Genomic DNA, 18,110 nt, shown 5'->3' with positions numbered 1-18,110 from the left:
TAAGTTATTGATGGTGAACAATACCAACACAACTAAATTTTTAAACAAAAGTAAAAATGCTGATTTTTATACTTTTCTCTAAGAAGGAAATGAAATGCTCATAAAACGCAAAAATATATAAGAGGCAGAGGAAAATGACTGTAAAGCTATGAAAACAAAAAATATTTTTCTGCCCTCTTTTACTCAGACAAATATTTTGAGCGCGTCGTTCCTTTCAACTAGTTACTTTCAACTAGTAGTTTCCGTGTTCTTTACCTCCTTGTTTTGGGTTTTCCCTTCTTTACTTTCGAGACCGTGCTACAGTCGCAATCAGTTTGGGGGACAGTCTCTCGTAGAAGGTGGCCTTTTCAGCTAGGCAGAGGGAATGACTTTAGTTCCCAAAAGCGTCTTTGTGCTTGATGGTACATACCTGCAATTAGGACGCTGTATGGGCATGTTTACTTTACTTGCGTGGGGTGTGTGGAAGTGTTTGAACACAAATAACTCAGGTAAGTAGGTGCTGTTGATGTGCTGAGTGCTGACTTGTTTCTTGTTTTTGTTTTCCTTGCGTCTTTACTTTTTAAGTTACGATTTTTGCAAATCATATGATGGTGTATTAGGTGTTCATAGGTGTCTCTGTCCGTTAATCCGGTGATCCAGAATTTTTTGAGAACGTATAGTGTCCTGTTCTCGTTAGCGTTTATTTGAAGCAGAAATCTTGCCTGCGGGAAGTGCAGTATTCGAAAGGTAAGTTCAGTCTTTTTTTTTTTTTTAGGGAAGTGCAGTATTCGAATTTTTTAGCGAAGTGCAGTATTCGAAAGATAGTTTTTTTTTTTTTCCTTGGTGGATCCTTGCTTTCCAATGTTTGTGTATCATTTTATTGACTTTATTTTCTTACATTTATATAGTAAAAAATCTAATTTTTTTATCAGTAAATGTTCGTTACAAAGGTAACATAACGTTGGGTTAAATTTGAACTGGTTTTTTTCTTAGCATATTTGTTAATACTTGAATGCGTAGATGTTTGCATTTTAATTTTAATCTTAAACATTTTTGGTATATTTTGACTCTCCTTACGGTAACCTTGTATTTTAATTTTGATTCTAAACATTTTTGGTTTATTTTGACACTCTCCGTACACTAACCTTGTATTTTAATTTTAATTTTAAACATTTTTGGTATATTTTGATTCCTCCATACAGTAACCTTTGTGAGTGCAAGGCATTAATGACCCGCTTAAAGCGGCAATAATATTTACTTATAATTCATTTATGGTTAAAGGGGCGAGATTAATGAAGACACTATTGAAGTACCTACGAACTAATTATTGGTTAATTTCAGGTAGTGGATCTCTTGGGAAGATGAAGTACAGATATGTTTACACCTAGAGAGCCCGATATTACTCGTACTGCCTATAATTCGAGACCCTTCATACTGCTCGAGGAGAGGTACATCGTTTAAGGTAGTGTCCACTTCAATTCCATTATATTTTGTTACCTCCACCCCTTCAGGGGCGCCGCCCCTGGAGGGGTTGGGGGTACCCTCATCGCTTGTGCATAGTAGGCTTTATATAGCCTACTATGCATTTAGATGAGGGAGTAGGTAGATAACTAACAGGCTTTTAAAGTTAACTTTTCAGATGGCAATCTTAGGGCTTTTTCATTATTCATTAGGTAAATGTTGACTCGCTTCAGTATAGTCTTCGAATGTTAGTCGAGGGGAAATACTATGGTTCTGTAATGCAAAGGTAAATTGGTGGGTGTAGGCTGTTACACATAAGATGAGTATCTGTAAACTGTATGAAGTTTGGTAGTCAATATACAGGTTCCTTAGACAGTAGGCTGTTTTGTGGAATAGTATAGGAAAGCATTAGACGTTCCTGTGTCAATGGTATGTCGAGTTATCGAATGTAGTCTTGGTATCGAATATAGTCTTGGTATGCAGAATGTGAGTTTTTAGTGATGTCCTATGCTAACGGTGTAGTCAGGTATGCCAAAATTTATTTCAAAGATAACCATGGGTAATTACCTAAAAAGTTGTAGGGTGAAATTGATAAGTTATGAGTTTTTAGTTAAATCTTGAGAGAGATTGGTAGATTCTGGCATTTAGAGATTATAAGTGATCGAAAAGGATTGGGTAAACATTTAGTACAGTGACGCAGTTATCTGTAACAAGTACTAGGATAATCCGATGAACCATAGGTATGCGTGAATTAAGTTGGTTTTGCTTTTAGGTTTTATTGCTTTCAGGTTTTATTGCTTTCATTACGGATACATTTTGTTGTTAAAGATTGTCCCCATTGAAAATATTCGGAAGTTCCCATTTAAAGTATTTGGTAGTTTTAAGTTTTTGGTGACTTGTGTAGTTTTAATTAGTTTGTTTTTTTACAGAAAATGGGTGATTTCATAGGCATTAAACGTGCTATTTTTTAGAGTGAATTAACTTTAGACGGGTTTTATTCATTTTTTTTTATCCTAGGCATGTTGAGGTTTGATCAATTGATAGATTTTTGGTAGCAAGAGATTGCCTATTTGGAGTCATAATTCATTTATATGGGTTTACCATTTACAGAAATGCAGTTTGAGTTATGAACTTTTTACATTCTTCTTGAACATATTGATGTTTTAGTTGAAATATTTTTATTAGTGATTTATTTAAGTCGGTTTAGTGAACGTTACGATTTAATTTGCTGTACTGAAGAGTTTAACACTTGAAAATCCTTTTAAAGTCAGTTACTAAAATAGTTTTCTGAAGCTGAAATGCAGAAGTATGCTGGCTTTGTTATAAGTTGACTATTTTTATTTTTGGCTTTTGAATCGAACCCTTGGCCCATTGAACAGAAGAATCCCATCAGAAGTTTCATTCGTTTTAGTAAATATACTAAGACATATTGGGTTACAGTTTCTATGGTGACAGTTTCTATGGTGGTTCCAGATGAACAAGGTTTATTAAATTGCCCATTTTATTTCCTTACTGTTGTAAATGGTCATTAAGTATCTTGGGGGAATTTCCCGTTGTATTCGTTCGTTTCCAGTTTCCTCTTTGAACTACTTTGTACTGTTATGAAAATAATTTGATATTCTCGTAACTTTAAATGTAGATTTCATTTGTATTTCTGGCCGTTTTGAATCTTTAAAGGTCTTTTTAATTAGGCCATTCAGTTACTAAAATCTTAAATTTATTGTAGGTATTAATATTATGGTTTTACTTATCTGGCAAATTTCATAGTTTAACTTTAAGTAAACTTCTTTTGCTACATGTGGTAATGCATAGACAAACGAGGGGAGTTTTGAGGCCAACAGTGGTTTCAGCTTCTGGCAATTCACAGTAAAATGAAAATTGATGACTCGGTGTGGGTGAATGAGACATGGGACATTCTTCATTTCTAGGCGAGGACGGTTTCTGGTATTTTCTTTTTATTTCAGATTGATTCTTACTGGAGGCGTTAAAACTGGAATGGGGCCAAGATTTGTGGGGTACAGTTACCCGCATCTTAGAAGGCGATCAGGAAGCGATCAGGAAGGATTCCTTGGAATGAGATTTCAGGTGCTGTGGAATAGTTTTTCGGTCTAGAAATATGTGCTCTTATATTGAGCTTTAGGAAGATTGTAGTATTAAATTGCTGTAGCTGTAACAGTTAATTAGTGGCAGCGTTCTTTTTACAAACTAAGTTTTTCAACATGAGCATTGTAGCATCATAAAATTTCATTAGTTAGGCGTTCATGTGCCATTCTATATTTGAAATAAGCAAAATTTATAACTTTCTGATTTTTATACTGAGAAATTGCTAGATGTATCTGATTTCCGTAGTAAGAAAACTTTTTGAATAGGGCTAAATCTGTAGTTACTTATCCTGCCAATCTTCGGTATTTTTTATATGTGTAAACGAGAAGAATAAACAGATTTTCGTTAATGTTCATGCTTGATTTTCAAAGAAACATTAAATAGGGTGTCATATTTTATGACTTATATTGCAATAAAAGTATTTTCCTAAATTTGTTCATGCTTTAGTTTCAATGACAAACAAACGAAATAGGGTGTCCAAACTGGATGTTTAACCCTTATCCATTAGGATTTTGGGAGAACATGGTAATATATGTGGCAATTAGTAAAGATTTGTCCTTTTGTAACTACGTTAGCGCAACGTGGTTTTATTCTGGTCTGATAGTTGTCCCTGGGGCTTATGATTATAGAGGATGTTCATGAAAGTTTACGCCAATATTCAAATTCTAATAAAACTTGAGGGTTAATGGATCCTAAAGTCCAATACATTGTTTCCGGTTATAGCTGTTGACCAAAGTAGTTCGACAGCTTAAAGTGGCTGAAGGACGAGCCTACCCGTATTGCTTGGCTTAGTGGCAGTATTTTAAGTCTGGAACAAAAGAACGCCAGCAATTTCAAAATACTAACATATTGCATATGTATTGAATAGTAAAATGAACTTTAAAATGTATTTATAAAAAACTTCTGATAGCGGAGGTTTGAAACAGAACAACAAAGGGGTAAGATACCTAAATACATGGCCAATGAGGTTCGAATTTTATTAAATCGAGAACTGCAGCGAAGTCACTAGAGCCTTGGTACTTCGATCTTGTCTTAGAGGTATGTATTTACATATGTATTTATAATTAGATGTACAATGGAATCATTTTCCGAAAGTCAATATCCACTCTTCACGAGCGCATACATTGATAAAGTAACTATCGTCCTGAACAGTTTATCAACTGAAATTTTGAAAGGATTTTCACGCAATATGAGAGATTATACAGTTATGTCGCGAATTTGTCGCGAATTTTTCTGAAATCTGTAACATGGAAAAGTAACTTTTATTTTTTCTTCCCCAACCAATCAAACCCACCATTTTTTTAACGTTATCTGACTGGTAACACTGACAAGGGCGCTGGGTGGTGACGGTGACCCTGATAAGGGCGCTGGGTGGTGACGGTGACCCTGATAAGGGCGCTGTCAGGTGACGGTGACCCTGATAAGGGCGCTGGGTGGTGACCCTGATAAGGGCGCTGGGTGGTGACCCTGATAAGGGCTGTTAAGGGCACTGGGTATTGATGCTGTTAAGGGCACTGGGTATTGATGCTGTTAAGGGCACTGGGTATTGATGCTGTTAAGGGCACTGGGTATTGATGATGTTAAGGGCACTGGGTATTGATGCTGTTAAGGGCACTGGGTATTGATGCTGTTAAGGGCACTGGGTATTGATGCTGTTAAGGGCACTGGGTATTGATGCTGTTAAGGGCACTGGGTATTGATACTGTTAAGGGCACTGGGTACTGATACTCATGGCAATGATAAAGGGGTGACGATGCTTACAAGTGCACCGTGTGATATTTAAGGGGACACTGGGTATTGGTAATGGCTGGGGCTTAGGATATGATAAAGGTACTTGGTAATAATACTGATAAGAGTATTAGTCGCATATAATAACTAGTAGCATTTAGTTACCAATCTCAAGGGGTTTTTCAAATGTCAATGAGACTATACCACATACTGCGCAAGTAACAGTTTTTCAATAGTCTTGAAACTGATGGCCAAAGCCTATGGATGGTAAGTCTGCTAAAAATAAAACTCGCGCAAATGTATTTTTTGACAATGACTAAGCATATAATTGACAAAATAATGAAATTAATGGCATTAGCTATGATATTGTAAAACTGTACAGAGGTAAGCACAGAGGTAAGCACAGAGGTAAGCACAGAGGTAAGCACAGAGGTAAGCACAGGAGAGAGAGAGAGAGAGAGCGAGAGGGATTTTTAACTCATAATTAAGAAAAAGTGAATATCATCATAGTAAGTTTTAGTATGACGATGCATTATTATAGTCTCCGCTGACAGCCCTTTCCTTCAGTTTCCAGTGAGATAAAAAGTGATTCCCTTGAAAACCACTTGACTTTTATAAGACAAACTTTAAAGTTTCGAATTGCGAGACTTCAGTCTCCCTAGGAAGTCTTTCGGCTGTATATTTGATGATCATTTTTTTACAGAGACCTTTTCGAAATGTTCGTCGTTCGTTTTTTAGAGACCTTTTCGAAAGGTTCGTCGTTCGCTTTCATGCTTAATAATTCATTAGCTTCCATCTTTTGAGAGATAGAAACGAACCAGTATATTTTCAAATTAAGTTTTTCTGAACATCTATAGAATACTCCGCGAGTATATAAAAAAAGGAAGTTAACTTATGTTCCGAATGACAGTGTTAAGTCAAGTCCAGATAAGGAGAAAGGTATATATGTGATACGTTGTGTAATAATCATAATTGAAATGCTACTGCTGAATTCGTTTCTGTTAGCTTCTCCACTACTCGCTAGCTTAGCGAGTAGTGGAGAAGCTTAAAGATGAAGTCAGAGGGTAGTCGAGTCAATGTTTACACTATTTTGATGACCATGTAATACACAGACAACTATCGCTACCGGTATCGTGTTCTTTGTAGTTAAGGGTAAAATTGTATCCTGCTGTGGGATCATTTGCTTGTGTGTGTGTCACTAGTACTGAGGAACATTGTTACAATTAATTTCATGTAATATTGCAACTCGAGACTATGTATATTGTACATTTGAACATTCTTAAATAAAAAAAAATTTGTCTGGCAACTCGAGGTTAGAGCGTGTTAGTGTATTTGTGTGTAGCGTCAATGCAGGTGTAGCTGACTTTGCTCGTATCCTTTTCACCACTTGGTTTGAGACAGTAGTCTCGTTCTTTTCTAATTATCAATAACATGTATAACGACACGTAGAGTTGTCAATCGACCTCCGCAGCACGACATATCGAGCATACAAATATCAGTTGGCCTCTTCAGCCTGAATCTTCCTGTATATATATCAACTATCTAGACCGTAATAGCAATGTACTTACATACTACTGCGGACTTAATTTAACCATTTAAGATCACGAGAAAGTGATATCAAATAAATACAAATATTTTTTTGTCCGCGGAAAAAGTGACACTTTTCTAATGCTTACAATGATCATGAACGTTCTCCCTACGAAATGAGAGTAGGGTAGTCGAATCAATTAAAAAGGCTGCCGGTTGGTTAACATTATGCTGGCTATATGTGTGAAAGGATGGTGACAGGTATGGTGTTGTGAACCTCTTGACGATTCGTTAGTTTGTATTGTCCGAAGAGCGAGTGGGTCTGGGAACCTTGAATCCAGCTCCACCAACATATCCCAAAACTAAATAAAATAGTAAGAAAACATGAAACAGGGCGGAGATAGAATTGGTCAACTGAGATGTTAGCATAAGGACTTTGCAATTAACGCTTCGTAGATATCATTAAATCCTATGGTTAAATCCTAGTCGACTTGAAAGGCCAAAAGACTAGTTTTTTCTTTTGAAGAATATTGCTTGTTTTGGAGTATTACTTATCTAACTATTATTCATTTCCTAAATTTACTTATACCAAATTCTCTTCAAGTGCTTTTGCTTTAGAGCTAACTTTCCCCTGAACATTTTTACATAACTTTTTTTGACAAATTCTTGCCTAAAACCCTAATATGTGAGGAACAAATTCTCTCTCGGTTAACTTGACGGCATTGGAAAGTTGGTCAATTTTCTCAGTAGACAGGAGTGAACCGTTCATAATAAAAAAAATGTATATATATAAATATATATATATATATATACATATATATATATATATATATATATATATATATATATATATATATATATATAAAACCTATTTTCAATGCTTAAGTCCTTTTGTTTCTTATTTATTAAGATTTATCACCATCTCCTTTCCCATGGAGTCATAAACGTGTGTGTCATTTCATATGAAGAATATATTTTTGGGAAATATAGTCATTGCCAAATATATTTTTGACCTAAATACAGAAATATACTTAAGGTATTGATAAGTAAATTCAATGGAGATATGTTAACTGTATACAAATTTGATCAAATCTGAAAGTAATGTTCAAATAGATAATAGAGAGAGAGAGAGAGAGAGAGAGAGAGAGAGAGAGAGAGAGAGAGAGAGAGAGAGAGAGTTTACTGGTTAAGTGGCAGTTTATTAGGTAACGTCTTATTAGTTATTTGTCCGGATGGCTGGCTGTGGTTATCAAAGGAGAGAGAGAGAGAGAGAAACTGCCGTGATTGATCAGCGCTACGTCAGGATGTAAACCATTATATTGTCAAAACAGAAAATAGGAGAGCCTTGACGAGGTAACCTTATCCCAACGAAGGAAAACCAATCATTTATTCATTAAAGGTTTCATTAAATGATTCTCGCTCCTCTCTCTCTACCTCTTACACACAAACGAGCACACACACGCGCCGTGGAGTAATGATAAAAGCATTTTCATGAAAGTGAATTACGCACCATTTAAAACCACCGTCCATATGTCTTCCATTCTTAAGCGCTATTCTCCAATAAATTATTCAGTAATTCGCCTCCAGGGAATATCAGTTTAAGCGATGCATGCCGTTCTTCAAATTGCAAATTCCGACCATTATTGCAAAAGCCTTTGTTATTTTATTTTCAATCTACATTCTCCCAAACGGACTGGACCATTAGCAGCTGCCCAAAAGGACGCCTTAGGCTTCCCTGAGTACAGACTTGTTCGCTTTATCGAATTCTGCGGCTGAGAATTATTGGCGGCCAATTAACAAAACTGTGTCGGGTTCGCTGCACACGTTTTGGCTTTATTTTGGGTAACTTTGATGATGCCCTAAAGAAAGACGTGTGCATGTTAGTGCGTGATTGACCACACACACACACACACACACATATATATATATATATGTGTGTTTGTGTGTAATATGTGTGTGTGTAATTTTTAGACAGTTTATATTATTGTCTTCCTATAATCTGAGCTCATATATATATATATATATATATATATATATATATATATATATATATATATATATATATATATATATATATATATATATATATATATATATATGTGTATATATATATATATTATATATATATACATCACAGTGAACAGATCAATGACATTTTGGCTTGGTAACCATGTTAGGAAAGGAGTGTTACCCAGAGCAAGTGTCAGTTCTTATTTCATATCAAACCGAGCGTCAATGAGGATTTGGTGGTCAATTTGGTATTGGTGCTTGTCTTGAAGTCTACCTCGGTTTTATCCTCTCTCCGGGAGGGTCTACTGTGTTTTTCAAGGTCTCTGTGACGGTCTACTGTGTCTTTCAAGATCTCCGGGACGGTCTACTGTGTCTTTCAAGATCTCCGGGACGGTCTACTGTGTCTTTCAAGATCTCCGGGATGGTCTACTGTGTCTTTCAAGATCTTCGGGAGGGTCTACTGTGTCTTTCAAGATCTCCGGAACGGTCTACTGTGTCTTTCAAGATCTCCGGGATGGTCTACTGTGTCTTTCAAGATCTCCGGGACGGTCTACTGTGTCTTTCAAGATCTCCGGGACAGTCTACTGTGTCTTTCAAGATCTCCGGGATGGTCTACTGTGTCTTTCAAGATCTCTGGGACGGTCTACTGTGTCTTTCAAGATCTCCGGGATGGTCTACTGTGACTTTCAAGATCTCCGGTCTACTGTGTCTTTCAAGATCTCCGGGACGGTCTACTGTGTCTTTCAAGACCTCCGGGACGGTCTACTGTGTCTTTCAAGATCTCCGGGACGGTCTACTGTGTCTTTCAAGATCTCCGGGACGGTCTACTGTGTCTTTCAAGATCTCTGGGACGGTCTACTGTGTCTTTCAAGATCTCTGGGACAGTCTACTGTGTCTTTCAAGATCTCTGGGACGGTCTACTGTGTCTTTCAAGATCTCCGGGATGGTCTACTGTGTCTTTCAAGATCTCCGGGACGGTCTACTGTGTCTTTCAAGATCTCCGGGACGGTCTACTGTGACTTTCAAGATCTCCGGTCTACTGTGTCTTTCAAGATCTCTGGATGGTCTACTGTGTCTTTCAAGACCTCCAGGACGGTCTACTGTGTCTTTCAAGATCTCCGGGACGGTCTACTGTGTCTTTCAAGATCTCCGGTCTACTGTGTCTTTCAAGATCTCCGGGACGGTCTACTGTGTCTTTCAAGACTTCCGGGACAGTCTACTGTGTCTTTCAAGATCTCCGGGACGGTCTACCGTGTCTTTCAAGACCTCCGGGACGGTCTACTGTGTCTTTCAAGATCTCCGGGACAGTCTAACGTGTCTTTCAAGATCTCCGGGACAGTCTACTGTGTCTTTCAAGATCTCCGGGATGGTCTACTGTGTCTTTCAAGATCTCCGGGATGGTCTACTGTGTCTTTCAAGATCTCCAGGATGGTCTACTGTGTCTTTCAAGATCTCCGGGACGGTCTACTGTGTCTTTCAAGATCTCCAGGATGGTCTACTGTGTCTTTCAAGATCTCCGGGACGGTCTACTGTGTCTTTCAAGATCTCCGGGATGGTCTACTGTGTCTTTCAAGACCTCCGGGACGGTCTACTGTGTATTTCAAGATCTCTGGGACGGTCTACTGTGTCTTTCAAGACCTCCGGGACAGTCTACTGTGTCTTTCAAGATCTCCGGGACAGTCTACCGTGTCTTTCAAGATCTCTGGGATGGTCTACTGTGTCTTTCAAGATCTCTGGGGTGGTCTACTGTGTCTTTCAAGATCTCCTGGACGGTCTACCGTGTCTTTCAAGATCTTCGGGACGGTCTACTGTGCCTTTCAAGATCTCTGGGACGGTCTACTGTGTCTTTCAAGATCTCTGGGATGGTCTACTGTGTCTTTCAAGATCTCCAGTCTACTGTGTCTTTCAAGACCTCTGGGACGGTCTACTGTGTCTTTCAAGACCTCTGGGACGGTCTACTGTGTCTTTCAAGATCTCCGGGACGGTCTAACATGTCTTTCAAGATCTCCGGGACGGTCTACTGTGTCTTTCAAGATCTCTGGGACGGTCTACTGTGTCTTTCAAGATCTCCGGGACGGTCTACTGTGTCTTTCAAGATCTCCGGGACGGTCTACTGTGTCTTTCAAGATCTCCGGGACAGTCTACTGTGTCTTTCAAGACCTCCAGGACGGTCTACTGTGTCTTTCAAAATCTTCGGGACAGTCTACTGTGTCTTTCAAGATCTCCAGGACGGTCTACTGTGTCTTTCAAGATCTCCGGGACGGTCTACTGTGTCTTTCAAGACCTCCGGGATGGTCTACTGTGTCTTTCAAGATCTCCGGGACGGTCTACTGTGTCTTTCAAGACCTCTGGGACGGTCTACTGTGTCTTTCAAGATCTCCAGGACGGTCTACCGTGTCTTTCAAGATCTCCGGGACGGTCTACTGTGTCTTTCAAGATCTCCAGGATTGTCTACTGTGTCTTTCAAGATCTCCGGTACGGTCTACCGTGTCTTTCAAGATCTCCGGGACGGTCTACAGTGTCTTTCAAGATCTCTGGGACGGTCTACTGTGTCTTTTAAGATCTCCGGGACGGTCTACTGTGTCTTTCAAGATCTCCAGTCTACTGTGTCTTTCAAGATCTTCAGGATGGTCTACTGTGTCTTTCAAGACCTCCAGGACGGTCTACTGTGTCTTTCAAGATCTCCGGGACGGTCTACCGTGTCTTTCAAGACCTCTGGGACGGTCTACTGTGTCTTTCAAGATCTCCAGGACGGTCTACTGTATCTTTCAAGATCTCCGGGACGGTCTACCGTGTCTTTCAAGATCTCCGGGACAGTCTACTGTGTCTTTCAAGATCTCTGGGACGGTCTACCGTGTCTTTCAAGATCTCCGGGACGGTCTACTGTGTCTTTCAAGATCTCTGGGACGGTCTACTGTGTCTTTCAAGATCTCCGGGATGGTCTACTGTGTCTTTCAAGATCTCCGGGACGGTCTACCTTGTCTTTCAAGACCTCTGGGACGGTCTACTGTGTCTTTCAAGATCTCCGGGACAGTCTACTGTGTCTTTCAAGATCGGGACGGTCTACCGTGTCTTTCAAGACCTCCGGGACAGTCTACCGTGTCTTTCAAGATCTCCGGGACGGTCTACTGTGTCTTTCAAGATCTCCGGGATGGTCTACTGTGTCTTTCAAGATCTCCGGGACGGTCTACTGTGTCTTTCAAGATCTCCGGGATGGTCTACTGTGTCTTTCAAGACCTCCGGGACGGTCTACTGTGTCTTTCAAGATCTTTCAAGTCGAATCTCCATCGAACGGAGTCCTGTTGGTCTTCCTCTTGTTTCCTCCCCAAGCATGACTGTTTTCCCTGATATAGCAGTTGTTATTACTTATTATTATTATTATTATTATATTTGCAAAAACTGTCTAAGCCATGGGAATTGACTGTTTAGTTTACTGGCTGAATTGGCCGCATTACATTATTTCCAACTGCGGTGGACCGATAATAGTAATGATTTCATAATTCATTTTGCCATTTATGGACACAAGAAGAAAGCGTTTGGTTTTCCTAACACAAAAGAACAAAATACTAGAATTAGAAAGACAGGCCGCTCAAGTTTTGTCCCACACAGTAAAACATAATCAAAGCAAAGACTAGGTTACAGAGGATCAAAAGCAGGAAGTGGTGGCACTGACAAGCAGTTGGCAAGTGGCAAGGTGGCCATAGTGATGTTATTGAGGTCCCCTACTGGTGACATGATGGAGTCTCCCCACTCTAAGTCTCCTAGTCAGTGCCGTTGTTGATTTTGTTGTTGTTTTTGTTGTTGTTGTTGTTGTTGTTGTTGTTGTTGAAGCTTTGCTTACACCCCTGGTGTATGTTCGATGCAATGTGTGTTGTGGGTCGGCTTTCTTATGGTGCATCAATATTGTCAATTCGGGTAGTTGAGGTCATTTGTGAGGGTCTACTAATGGGAGTGGGCAGGAAGGCTCTCTTATTTGACGTTAGGGGTAGTTTCAACCATATTTATAGAGCCTCCTGGATCTGGAAACTGGCTGTCAGGGGCACTACCAATAATCTTCTTAGCTGATGTAGTACGTGTTACCAGAGGAACGACCCACCTCCCCAAATTACATATGGTTATGATCTAAGTAATACTCATGAGATTATCACAGAATACAAAATCAGTACAGTATCCTAGTTGTACTGTTAACTAGACTTCATCTCTTACCTATCACCTGCTCAAGAGACTCATCCATATCCTTATCCCAAATGTACAGTACCTACCAGACAGAAACAGCCTTCGCTGATTATCTGAAATCATTAATCTATTGAGCAATTGCCAACCAAACTTTTACATGGGTATAGCATAAAATATGAATATCACATAAAATATGAAAAAAATGTGAATATTTTCATTAGACTCTCCATACTCTTCTCAGTCCTCAAATATTTTATATATTCCCGGAATATTAAAAACGTTCTGAGGAGAGTTCCATATTCCGCATGCCACTCCTCATTTTATTTTTATTTTCATAATTCCAAATTCTCGGATGTCCTTTCGTGATGGTCAGTAATGTACTGGATCAGTGCCTGAAGGATTTTTCTGATCGACGTTTTCATCTAATCCGGGTGACTGATGGAAATTGGCCAATTATCCTCATGATTCAGGTTCTTAGTGTAATCTTTTATTTATTGGAAAGGGAAAACTCTTGGTGAACGAAGTTCGTGGAGTGAGCTTTACCCATTCTATATATATATGAATGAATATATATATATATATATATATATATATATATATATATATATATATATATATATATATATATATATATATATTAATTTCTAATACACATAATACTAAGGCAAATTTTATATATATATATATATATATATATATATATATATATATATATATATATATATATATATATATATATATATATGAAAACTTGCCTTAGTTTTTTGTGTGTATCAGAATAAATTTATGCCTCTCGTTGTAATCTCACTTAGGACTTTTCTAGTGAAAGGCGAAGTGAGCTATCAATTCATGTGGGTTAATTAGTAACTCTTTTGTCTTTCGTTCGTGAGACCTGAGTTCGATCCCGATGTGAGGTAGAAATTTCACACACACATGCATATATATATATATATATATATATATATATATATATATATATATATATATATATATATAAATTATTGAAATTCAATTAAATATTTTTTATTGTGGACAACAGCCCTCCCTCCCCCACCCTTACAAAGTAAAAAAAATTTTAAAATCCTTTATCGTCTGTAGGGAAATCATCAATTACTTCCTAAAATAACTCTGTGTTACAAGAAATACAAAATTTTGTATCCCTTTTTTGTCTAAAGCGAAATTACTTTCTTTTTATTTGTATAATTCTGATACATTCCCGAAGCAGCATTAATTTACAAAGATCTCGATGTTTGTTGCAGCGAATGATATCATCAACTTTTCTTATATCCCTTTTTCAATTAGTTCGGGTAAATTTGTATTATCATCTTTCCTTCCAACAATAGAAAAATAAATTTTGTAAATAAAGCAACTTTTTAAAAGCGGTGAAAAAAATAAATACTTATTATTAAAACATGAAATTCAGGAAAACTTCCTCTTTAATTACTGACTCACAGAATAGTGGAATTTCCTTTCATGCGTCTGCTACGTATTCGCCACAAAAGAATCCATACATGACTGTACAACAGACTCTTTCAAAACACCTGTAATGGTAATAGCTCGTTATTTACATATGAATTGGTTTGAGCCTCTGGGACAGGACCCAGAATTCCGGGAGATAGTGAAATTCGCGTGAAAAAAATGGATGGCGTTCATATGAAAATATTTAAGGTACGGATCATTAGTTCTTAGCAGACATTCTTCTTTTAAATGGATTTTTTCCGTTAACTAAATTAAAACTCTTCTTTTCAGGTTACAAGAATCAGGAGACGCGGAAACATGATAGAAATTCAACGTTTTTGAAGTACATTGCAAACACTATTGATCACCACAGGGAAAAAAAAAATCAGGTATGAGTATAATGCGAACACTGTTGATCACCGTATGGGAAAAAATCAGCTATGGATTTTTTTTTTTATTCTGAGAATGGGAAAAATGGATCCACATAAATATTTTCCATTCTCAGTTCACATTTTGCCGAAATATGAACGGGTTGAAATTACATATGCATAGAGAGCTCGCTTGACGAGCAATGCTGTCTCTGTTTTATATGACGCAGCGTGTAGCCATATATTTCTTTTGTATGTGTAACAACACTTTACATCTAACTCCCATTCAGGTAGCCCCAACGAAACAAGTGACCTCCCAACACACACACACAAGTATATATATATGTATGCATATATATGTGTGTGTATGTAGAGAGAGAGAGAGAGAGAGAGAGAGAGAGAGAGAGAGAGAGAGAGAGAGAGAGAGAGAAGATTAGATAAAGTCAGTGAAAGTCAGGTCATTGATAACAGTAAACAACATAGGTACAAATTTAAACAAAAAATAGCTATTTCTGGACGGCTAACTCGGTAGTGTAACGCGTTCCTTGTTTCTGAATTGATATTTTTCGATTTTTCTTTCTCTGTAGCAAAGATAATTCTTGTATTTAAAATGAAGCATTCGTTGAATTTAAAGGATATGTTTCGAGGTAGGAACTTTGTAGAATTGGCTTGAAATTCATTCAAGATAAACACATTTTACCAGATGCATGAAAATATGTCGCCTAGGTGTTAGTATGTATATATGTATGTATGTATGTATGTATGTATGTATGTATGTATGTATGTATGTATGTATGTATGTATGTATGTATGTATATATAATTATATATGGACACATATATGTAGATATATATATATATATATATATATATATATATATATATATATATATATATATATATAAATATATGTGTGTATATATATACATTATATATATATATATATATATATATATATATATATATATATATATATATATATATATATATATATATATATATATATATATATATATATATATATATATATATATACATATATATATTCATACATACATACATACATACATACATACATACATACATACATACATACATACATACATACTAACACTTGGCAACAGATTTTTATACATCTGGTAAAATGTTTTTCGTGAATGAGTATCATGCTAATTCTACTAGGTTCCTACCTCGAAACATCCTTTAAATTCAGCGAATACTCCATTTCAAATACAAGAATTATCCTTGCTACAAAGAAGGAAAAATCGAAAAATATCAGTTCAGGAACAAGGAACGCATTCCTCGTATGAAATGATCAGTGGAATTTAATGGAAAAGAACAGATTTCGGAATGTGAAATTATGCAGCGAATTAAAGTAAAAAATGGTCGAGTATTACATCCAGATTTTTAGTTTTCTGTCAAAGAAAACTATTGTGCCGGCTTTCTTTGTCCGTTCGCACTTTCTTCTGTCCGCCCTCAGAACTTAAAAACTACTGAGGCTAGAGGCCTGCAAATTGGTAAGTTGGTCATCCACCCTCCAATCATCAAACATACCAAATTGCAACCCTCTAGCCTGAGTAGTTTTTATTTCATTTAAGGTTAAAGTTAGCCATAATCGTGCTTCTGGATACAGGATAGGCCACCACCGGGCAGTGGTTAAAATTTCAAGGGCCGCGGCTCATACAGCATTATACCTAGACCAACGCAAGATAGATCTACAGTATTTTGGGTGGCCTTGATTATACGCTGTAGCAGCTGAACAGAAAACTCTGTTGCGCCGAAGAAACTTCTGCGCAAGTTTGACTTGCAGGTTTTAGAAAATTATACTCAAACTCTATGTTTTGAAACTGACTAACATTGTAAATTATTTAATGAGATACTGCTATAGCCACACAGCCAACGAGTCTGAAAGTATCATTATTATACCCTGTAACCCTATGGGTCAACAGTGCGTCTGATTTCTGAAAGGCGGTAGGCTGACAGGCAACAATGATGAAGCCTTTAGTCTGGCTGGTAACGGTTTCTGTAAAAGAAAAAAAAACTGACGCATCGTTTAGTTTTCTGGAATCCATTTGCTGGCCCCACACTTAGTTTTCGGGAAAATAACAAAGAGTAAATCTACGGTTATTATCTTAATTGCTCGTCTTGATAAATTTCTAGTCAATTTTGTTATCGAAACTGGTCTTAGCCACTCCAACGAGGGAGTATTCTTTACCAAGTTAAAAATCTTTCCACCCAATTAACCTGATTCGTTTGTTTGTTTGTTTTTTTTTTTTTCTTGAAGTGATCACCCGAACCTCTTACAGTTTCATAATACAACTGCGACATGTTCTTTCAGTTCAGTGATTAGATGAAGGTCTCAGATAAATGTGATATGCTTTAAGACTGAGGTCGTTTTGCTCTTAATGATATGTTTTAAAAAGGCCAAATTCCATCATATATTTGCTGTTCGTTGTAAGAGAGCTCTAAAATTAACCCTCTTACTCCTGTTGTTTATCTTTACAACGAGCAAAACGTGCTCAATTGCATTAGTTTGCTTAATTGCACACTTAGACCCATATGTGCATTGCTGCTCAGCAGATTGACTACGATTATCTTACGTCATACTACGTCTTGGGTTATGTGCCATGACGAGCCGTTTGTTAAGGCTCTTTGAGCAAATGTGGCGATAACACGTTGCTCATATCTTTCATGGCACTTACTCTGGTCGTTAATTCAGAGGACAAGTTAATTGCCTTCGTATGTACTTGCGTTTCCAATTGTGTATTACTTTCGTGAGAGAGGAAATTCTCCACATGTTGTCTAACAGCAAGAGCCCGTGCCATTGTAATGCTGGTTTAACAGGAGCTGAAATTTCCAGGTTTTTGTAATGCTGGTTTAATAAAAGAGGAAATTCTCCTGGTTTTTGTCTAACAGCAAGAGCCCGTGCTATTATAATGCTGGTTTAACGGGAGAGGAAATTCTCCAGGTTTTTGTCTTAACAGCAAGAGCCCGTGCCATTGTAATGCTGGTTTAATAAGAGAGGAAATTCTCCAGGTTTTTGTCTAACAGCAAGAGCCCGTGCCATTGTAATGCTGGTTTACTGGTTTACTCTAACAGCCATTGTAATGCTGGTTTTTTACTAAGAGAGGAAATTCTCCAGGTTTTTGTCTAAAGCAGCCATTGTAATGCTGGTTTACGAAATTGCCATTGTAATGCTGCTGGTTTACTAAGAGAGAAATTCTCCAGGTTTTGTCTAACAGCAAGAGCCCGTGCCATTGTAATGCTGGTTTACTAAGAGTAAATTCTCCAGGTTTTTGTC

General features: G+C 37.5%; 1 long non-coding RNA gene across 1 annotated transcript; it reads left to right on the top strand.

Moving 5' to 3' along the window:
• Positions 1–302: 302 nt before the first annotated feature.
• Positions 303–3,892, top strand: LOC136832133 (uncharacterized). Its single transcript, XR_010851085.1, has 3 exons — positions 303–488; positions 1,321–1,441; positions 3,405–3,892. It is a non-coding gene; the product is annotated as an uncharacterized lncRNA (long non-coding RNA).
• The last annotated feature ends 14,218 nt before the right edge of the window (positions 3,893–18,110 follow it).

The sequence above is a fragment of the Macrobrachium rosenbergii genome, chromosome 49 (genome assembly GCF_040412425.1).
Source record: "Macrobrachium rosenbergii isolate ZJJX-2024 chromosome 49, ASM4041242v1, whole genome shotgun sequence".
Lineage (NCBI taxonomy): Eukaryota > Metazoa > Arthropoda > Malacostraca > Decapoda > Palaemonidae > Macrobrachium > Macrobrachium rosenbergii.
Note: the sequence above shows the minus strand (reverse complement) of the source record. Positions and strands in the feature narration are given on the sequence as shown.